Here is an 8648-nt window from a genome sequence, read left to right on the forward strand (position 1 = left end):
CAGGAGGTGGAGAAGAAGTAGGAAACGATTCCTGGTGAGGGGGATAGCCATTGAAAATGCCTAGAGTCAAGCAATGGGAGTGTCATGTTTGAAGAATGACTGTCGAGTCACTGGGGAAAGTATGAGAAAACTAGAAAGTGGGAAGGGGCCAGGTTATAAAGGGCTTTAAAAGCCAAACGGAATTTTCTTTGATTTTTGAGGTAATAGGGAACCATTGGAGTTTATTGAATAGAGGAAGAAGACTCAAAGTTGAGAGCAAATGGGAATCGATTCATGAGATGGAGGTCCTACTAAAGGCTCTGTAACATCCAAATTGTTTTCAGGTACCTTTATTCCTACTGGCCAATTATACTTTTGTTAATTTTCTGTGTTATTGAGGCGCTGTGAGAAGTGTTGGGGTCCCAAAGAGAAATTAGAGGGTATACGCTTCTACTCCCAAGGAATGCCAGTAAGCCCAGTGGTAAGTTTCAAAATAATCTCTAGGCTGTTCCAGAAATGGCCATTCTCCATGTCCAACTAACAGCTTGAGTTGAATGCATCCTAAGTGACTCTATACTGTTGATGTCCCTTCTTTTCCCTAGCTGGCATTCACACTTTTATCTATATCATCTATATTACCTAAATCTTTCTCTATATCTGTATCTATATATATACCTACATATGTATACCTACATATGTATATGCACAATCCATATATATATATGTATGTATGTATGTATAGAATAGTTAACTCTGGGTCTGGGATGGGAAATGTCAATGATGATGAGAGAAGAAACAAATGCCTGGTCCCAGGTGCTTGAAGGTAGATAACCCAAATTTTCATCCATGAAATGGGGGAACCAAAGTTTATGTATCCGAATGCTGGGGCTATAGAGTATACTATCAAAGAGAAAAAGAGCAGAAGAATGCAGGAGAAAGAAGACCAGATGGGGTGGCCGGGAGAATTGGGGACAAGCCCCTGTGTTACTATTAACTTGTTGGATGACCTTGGACAAGTTGTGGTCTCTGGTGGGCCATCAGTTTCCTTGTCTGTAAAATGAAGGAGATGGGCTGGAAGCCCTCTGGTTCTTTTTCAATGCTTTCTATGCCCATGAATCACTGCTTCTCTGGTTTCCAGACAACACCGGCCTCGCCCTCTTTATCACGGTAGTTATGGGAGGGCAGGATGGCCTTGAGATGTAAGCTGAGGTTTTGTTTTTTTCCTCTGGCTTTCAGTGAGTAGACTGTGGGTTGGGGATCACTAGTTTGAAAATGGTCCAATGTAACTCATGGTTTTCTGGAAAATGTAGGGGAGGTTGATTTAACAAAATGTCTCAAATTAATCTTTTACTGGAGGTATGCTAGCGTTAGAGAAAGAAGATTGTGTACTTGAAGAGCACAATCTCTACATTTGTGCTGACTTAGTGGGTGGGAGGAGGGGAGCCCAAAAGAACAGAGTTTGGTTTTATCTCGTGCTGTATTTATTTTTTTTTTAAATCTGGGTTGCATATTGTCTTTCTATACAATGTACGCGATGTGGACCGTAACTCCTTAAATGTTTGGCAGGACATTCGTGCCCATTACCTCACAGGCTGGGTAGTACAGAAGAACCACTGCACGGCCGTCAGGAGAGGCAGAATCAGTGCTGCCATTGATTCTCGAGATGGGGCCCCCACAAAGGACTATGGAACACCCAGATGTGCAGTTCTATGGAGACTGAATGGGGATTGTGGATTGTACACTTCTCTGTGCTGTGGAGGGCCTGAATAGCATCTCTTGAGGAATCTATGTTTTTCAATATCATACAGAATGTCAGTTTCAGAGAGCGGGCTTTGTGTACCAAGCATTGGGGGAGGGGAGGCTTGTGGAGGGAAGGACCAGTCTCCTTTCCATACTCAGAGCCATAACTAGGATTTCTTGTGCCCAGGTCAAGTATCACAGCACTAGAGCAAGTGGGTGGTGGTGGGGTGGTGGTACATTGCCTGCTTAGAGGGAGACAGAGAGCAAGGACTACCTCCTCAGCCTGCTGGGGAGGCTGCACATGGCCAGTAGGTAAGGACTGGGGAGGAGAGGGACTCATTCTAGACTGACTCCAATTTTTAAACTAAATATTCTTGTAGACAAAGTGCTAAGCCCTGCTATTTCTGCACTGCCAAAAGACCCTCTAAATTCTGTGCCTTGGGTCCAACTCCTGATTGTCTAGTTTTGGTTACTACTCTGACCCCATGTTGAAATGAAAAACATGGAAATGTAAAATCTTTAGAATGTTGTAAAACTCTTCAAAACCGTCTTTTTTGGGGCACCCTATATCTAGTGATGAAAGAGTCCAGCCACCCCATTTTATTGATGAGGGAAGTGGGGACCAGAAAGTTTAAGGTCACATAGGTGGCAGAGCCGGCATTTGAACTCAGGTCCCGTGATTTCAAACCTGGTATCATGCTAGGAGACAGATAGGTAGAATGAAGAAAACTGTCAGGAAGAGTATTAGTGGTGACAGAAGAAACAGATAAGTGCCCAGGTCAGATGGCTCTACGCACTTTTCTCAAATGGTGATACCCCAAGAAGCAAATAAGAGAAGAATCATTCACCATTGAAACCAAAATTATTTTTGTGGTAGTAACTGTGAGAACATCTCTACCAGATTTTAAGCTTGTTGGTGCAGAGACTGAATCTTATCTGTATCTTTCCCAGATATATGCATAGTGGGTGTCGAATTTGTTTGTTGAAAAAATAAATGGCACCTTTTAATTTTTATTTTATTTATTTATTTTTTAATTTTAATTTTTTTTTTTTTTGGTGAGGCAATCTGGGTTAAGTGACTTGTCTTGGGTCACACAGCTAGTAAGTGTCAAGTGTGTGAGGCCAGATTTGAACTCAGATCCTCCTGGCTCCAAGGTCAGAGCTCTAGCCACTGTTCCATTTAGTTGCCCCCCCCCAATTTTTATTTTAAGGAGAGGTTTATATCCTGCAAGCTCTGGCCTCTTCAGGTGTAGGTCATGTTCACCCACAGCAAAACAGGCCATGCACGTGGACAAAGTATCTGATTGCCTATGCGATGTGATTTTATTAGTGTTGGGAAGGCTCCCTCTCACCTCCTGCGCTCAGCTCACTGAACTATTACAAATATTTTCTTATGGCTTAAGGCTTTGTCTCCTGAGGATGTAAATACTCCTCAGAAAAGAATCAGAGAGAGTAGCAGCATATTAAGTCTTATCAGGTATTTTCACCTTACTGTGAGTTTACTAGTTCTTTTTCTGAGGGTAGGTTTTGAAAGTGAGGAAGGAAGAGAAAGTATGTGTGTGTGTGTGTGTGTGTGTGTGTGTGTGTGTGTGTGTGTGTGTGTGTGTGTGAGTGTGTATTTTGTGTCTGAGGACAGGGCAGAGGGTTACTTCTAAGCAGATTTTGAGAACAGGATTGCAAAGCATTGAAGCTCACACACTTTACTTGCTTCTCAATGTTGCATAAGGTAGAGGCTAGCCCACAGTATCAGAAGATCCTTGGCAGTATGGAAGGAGTAAGCCTCTTCTCGGCATTTTTTTTTACCTTAAAGAATTTATGAACTCAGTTCCTGCAAAGCAAAGAGGACATTTGCCTCAGGGGATCTTCTATGTGAGAGGTTCTCTGGCTCTCCGGCCCCTCTCTTCCTAATGGGGCTTCTTTGCAGAGTTTCTCATCTCAGCCCTCAGTTTCTCACCCAATTTTTGACAATACGGGTTGCTGAGATGCATTACCCTATAGAATGTTACAGAAAGAAAGTCTACTGAGGTCATTCTAAGAGAGTGAAGACAAATTAATCTGGGTGTGATGGACGTGTGGCATGTGTGGATCTTAGTGATGTTTTATGACTATGTTAAAGATAGAAAGGAAATTTACCCAGAGCAGTTGTGCAGCCTTATCTCACATTGGTAAAGTTTCAGACAACGATGAGGTATTGCTGTGGGTGCTAGCAAAGGTGATTGTGAGTCACACTGCTACCATGGCACAGGGCAAGGGGTAAGTAGTTCTTGGTGAGCCTAATTATGCAGATGCAATCAGTAGGACTTTTCTATGCCCCGGTAATATCTTTCCAATTGTATAACAACCATTAAACATTTATTAAACATATACTATGTGCTAGGCACTAGACATATGAAGACAAAAATGACAATAACCTCTACCCTTAAGAGACTTACATCCTACCAGGATGAAATACGATGAAACAGGGTGAAGTAGCCAGAATGAGGATCATTTGAAAGAAGTGGGGATGTTTAGCTTGCAGAAGAAAAAAAATTAGTGGAACTTGAGAGCTATGTTCAACTGTTTAGATGGCTGTCATATTGAAGAAGGAATATGCTCATTCTGCTTGGGCCCACCCAGAAGTGATGGATGGAAATTGCAAATAAGTGAATTTAGGTTTGAAGTCAGGAAAAAATGTGTTAATAGAGCTGTCCAAGAGTAGAACAGATTGCCTTAGGAAGGAGCTAGGTTTCCCTTCCCTTGAGGCCTCTTTTTCTTATTTTTAATTTTTTTTTTTGCTTTTTAGTAAATATTTTATTGATGGTTCTTTTGTTTTTATGTCACTGTGACTTTCCATTGTCTATTACCAATAGAGCCCTTCTTCATGACAAATGACATTACAAATCAACACATTGACCAGATCTGGCAATCTCTGCTCCATTTTATGCCCATGGTCTACCCCTCTCTGTGGAGGAGAGTTGTGCTTCACTCTCAGTCCCCTGAAATCATGATTAGTCACTGCATCCACCAGTGTTCTGAAGCTTTTCAGCATTTTCCTTTACATCATTGTGTTCAGCATCTCTTGAAGTCTTTAACAAAGACTGGATCACCATATGTAGGGATGCTATGGAGAGAGTTCCTTTGCAGTTCTGCGACTGGTCTTAGAGGTCCCTTCCAGCTCTGAGATTCTGTTGTCCACTGAATGTGGACATTGAATTCAACCTTGTATTAGACTTATTTTTGTAGGTGGCTTATTTCCCTCTATTATATTATAAACTCTTTGAGGCCAGACACTATGGGTTGTTTATTTCTATATCTCCCCCAGTGTCCATCAGCATATTTTGCCAACATGAGTCTGGTCCATGTTTCTTATGAGAAAACTCCCTCCCCTAATATAGTTCTACAATTGGTGATCTTAGAGAGTGGCCTTGGGGCACTGAGAGGTAGTGACTTGCCCAAGGTCAGAGAGCCAATATGTTTCAAAGATGGGATGTGAACCTAGGTCTTCCTGACTCTGAGGCCAGCTCTCTATTCACTGTACTTCACTGAATCCCAGGCTATCGCCAGTCATCCTGACGTTTGTCCTGCTACTGGACTTCAATAACTCTGAAGGAGAGACTGAGGCTGATGACTTTGTGCAGCTCTGCCTCACTTAAATCCAATTCAGGTGCAAGCTGAGACATTACCTGTGATGTCATTGGTCTTTTTTGAAAATAAACCAACCACACGGCAGCTAGGTGGTGCAGTGGATAGCACACCGTCCCTGAAGTCAGGAGGCCCTGAGTTCAAATCTGGCCTCAGACCAAATACTTGACACTGGCTAGCTGTGTGACTCTGGGCAAGTCACTTAACCCCAATTGCCTTTAGAAAAAAAGAAAACAAACCAACCAGCCAACGTCACACTGTTATTTGTTTTGCCTATAGCTAGTGCTTAATAAATGATATTGTGTCAGTGAGTTAGTGGGCATTGAAACCTAGCCATTTTCTTTGGGTTACAGATCATATTTTCACGAATGACTGTGTCATTGAATATGACCCCAAAACAAATGTGGAAACTAGGAAGAAAAGTCTTGTCTGATTTCTGCTCACACTCCCTGATGAGCGTGTAGGGCAGTCTGAGTCTCTGCTTTCCATAAAGTTTCAGGGCATTCTGGCTTTGGGCTGGAATTGGACTGAAGGCTTCACTCTCTCATCTGTCTAATCTTTTTGAAAACAGCCTCTCCAAATGTCAGTCCTCAGCTTCTGTTATAATGGGGTGCTATGTAAATACAGATAAATCAGCTGGAGCTGTCACATACAGAAAATCCATGGCCAAGTCTAAGCTAGCAAAATGATATCAAAAATGGGCCAATCAGCCTGAGAAGAAGAGAATTTCCAAATGGGAAGGGACCACAGAAATATGAATATATGAACAGGAATCCTCTTTTATAACACCCCAAAGTTGCTCACCTGGACTTTACTTGTAGATCTGTAGTCAGAGAGGCATTGGTATTCATAGTCAGGGGACCTGGCTAAAGTGTTGGCTCTCCTACTTACTCATATATGTTGGGCAAACCATTTAACCTTTCTGAGATTCAATTTCCTCATTTGTCTAATGAGGGATTTGGACTAAGTCATCTCTAAGATACCATCAGATTCTAAATCCCATGATCTTAGGTCCTCAGTTGGTTAGTTGTGTGTGTCCTGACCCTGAAATGGAGCATGAAATGATGAGAGAAGCAGTGGACAGATTTGGGTTCTGGTCCCAGTTCTTCCACTGGCTAGGTGTGGGGCTTGGGGCCAGTGGCTTCATCTTTCTGAGTATGAGTTTCTTCGTTCTTTCTTTCTTTCTTTCTTTCTTTCTTTCTTTCTTTCTTTCTTTCTTTCTTTCTTTCTTTCTTGCAATTGGGGTTAAGTGACTTGGCTAGAGTCACACAGCAGTAAGTGTTAAGTGTTTGGTCTGAGGCTGGATTTGAACTCAGGTCTTCCTGACTTCAGGGCTGGTACTCTATCCACTGTGCCACCTAGCTGCCCCTGAGCATGAGTTTTGTCATCTTCTCAAATGAAACCAGGGGTGGGGAACCTGTGGCCTTGAGGTCCTTAAGACACACTTTGACTGAATCCTGGGAGATTTGTTCTGTGACGTTTGGATTCTTTGGATTTAGACAGTCTTCAAACTCTCTTGAAGCTGTGGCCTTCATGGGATCATGGATTCAGAGCTGGAAGGTGCCTTAGAGGTCATCTCATTCAATGTCCTCATTTGACAGATAAGAAAAATGAGGCAGAGAAGTAAGGCGAATCACCCAAGGATTCTCTGGGCTGGGATTGTCTGAAAATGTAGCTAATCATATTTATGAACCTAGTTACATTTTCAACCTGATCACATCTTGGAGGTAATAATGATAGCATTTATATAGCACTTTAAAGTTTGCAAATTGCTATGTATATGTTATCTCATTTGATTTTCATAATGACTTTGGGGGGGTAGGTGCTATTATTATGTTCATTTTGCAAATGGGAAAACTGAGGCACAGAGGTTAAGTGACTTGCTAAGGGTCGACCAGATAGTAAATGTCTGAGGCTGGATTTGAACTCAGGTCCAACATCAAGGTCCAGGGTTCTATACACTGTGCTACCTAGCTGCCTCTAGATAATGAGGTCTTTACATTTACTACCCACTGTGAGAATAGTCTTCCTTTTGTTTGTTCTCAGATGGCCTTCATTAAATTTGTTGCTCTGTTTGATAGATCTGACAGTCTAACCATCCACTGATTCCTATTCTCCTCCTTGATCATAACAGCAGGGTGCAGTGGAGAGAGCTTTGGGTCTGGAGTCAGAAGACCTAGCTCTGTTACTTATTTTGAGAAAATCAGCTGTCTTCTCTTAGCCTCAGTTTATCGATCTGTAAAGTGAGGGGATTGGGCTGGATGGCTTCAATGTTCACTGCTATCCTATGACCTCTGTTGCCCCCTCCCACTCTAAATCTGGGGTCCTTGCATCCAATTGTGTTGCACCCTTCTCCCTGCTTCACCCCATCCTGGTTACAAATTGGTCAAGAGAAGCCAGAATACACAGGACAGCAAAGGGTCCTTTATATATCACTGGCGTTATCATGCACTAACTTGGAAATGGGTTTCATGGGCTTGGGAAGATCCCACTGCCAACTGCCTTCCTTCCTTCCCTGGGAAGAACATTGCCATGAGGCAGGGAATCCAATCACTGCCTATTGAGAGCTTTCCAGCTGTGGCACTCCATTTGGGCAGTTCTGTTGATGAGTTTTGTTTCCTTTTTGGATTTCACTTCTAAAGTGCCTTTCTGTCATCCTACATGACGTCAGTTAGAGCCTTCAGTCATTTTCATCCCTTGCTGTCAGAGGAGTTACTGACATAGCACTTATCTGGTTGGGTTAATTGACATCAATGACTCCCCTTTCCTGCAGAGGTACTTGGAAAGAGTCCCAAATCTGTCTTTTTCCTGACGCATCATGGCACCAGGCTTGCACATGATTATATGAAACTTGGGCATGCTGTCATCTTTCTGGACCTCCCAGCTGCCAGGGGCTGTTTTGTAGCTTCAGATCTGGATTGGGGTGAAGTCAATGGAAGGCCAGTGGGAAGAACCTGTCCTGGGACAGAGTAGGGAGTGTGGGTGCGGTGGGAACCTCTGGCACCAAAAAATGCTCATTTGTACTTGGAAGTAAATTATAGAAATGAGGTCAGCTGAATATGTGGAATGAGAGGATGTTGGAGGAGGCAGTGAAGATAGTGATGTGTTTAACCCCTGTAATATCTCTGAAGCAGCACCCTGGGTAGGAGAGGTCCCTAAACAGCATGTGTTTCATTAGTCTGTCTGTTCTTTGGCCACCTTGAGAGTAAAAGAAATGGCATTACCACTCTTGGTCCTGGTTTGCTAGCCCCTATTCTTAGACTTGAGACGAGGGGTGAGATTGCCCTAAAAAATCCCTGCTGCTATGA

The sequence above is a fragment of the Phascolarctos cinereus genome, unplaced genomic scaffold (genome assembly GCF_003287225.1).
Source record: "Phascolarctos cinereus isolate Bilbo 61053 unplaced genomic scaffold, phaCin_HiC Scaffold_7;HRSCAF=346, whole genome shotgun sequence".
Taxonomy (NCBI): domain Eukaryota; kingdom Metazoa; phylum Chordata; class Mammalia; order Diprotodontia; family Phascolarctidae; genus Phascolarctos; species Phascolarctos cinereus.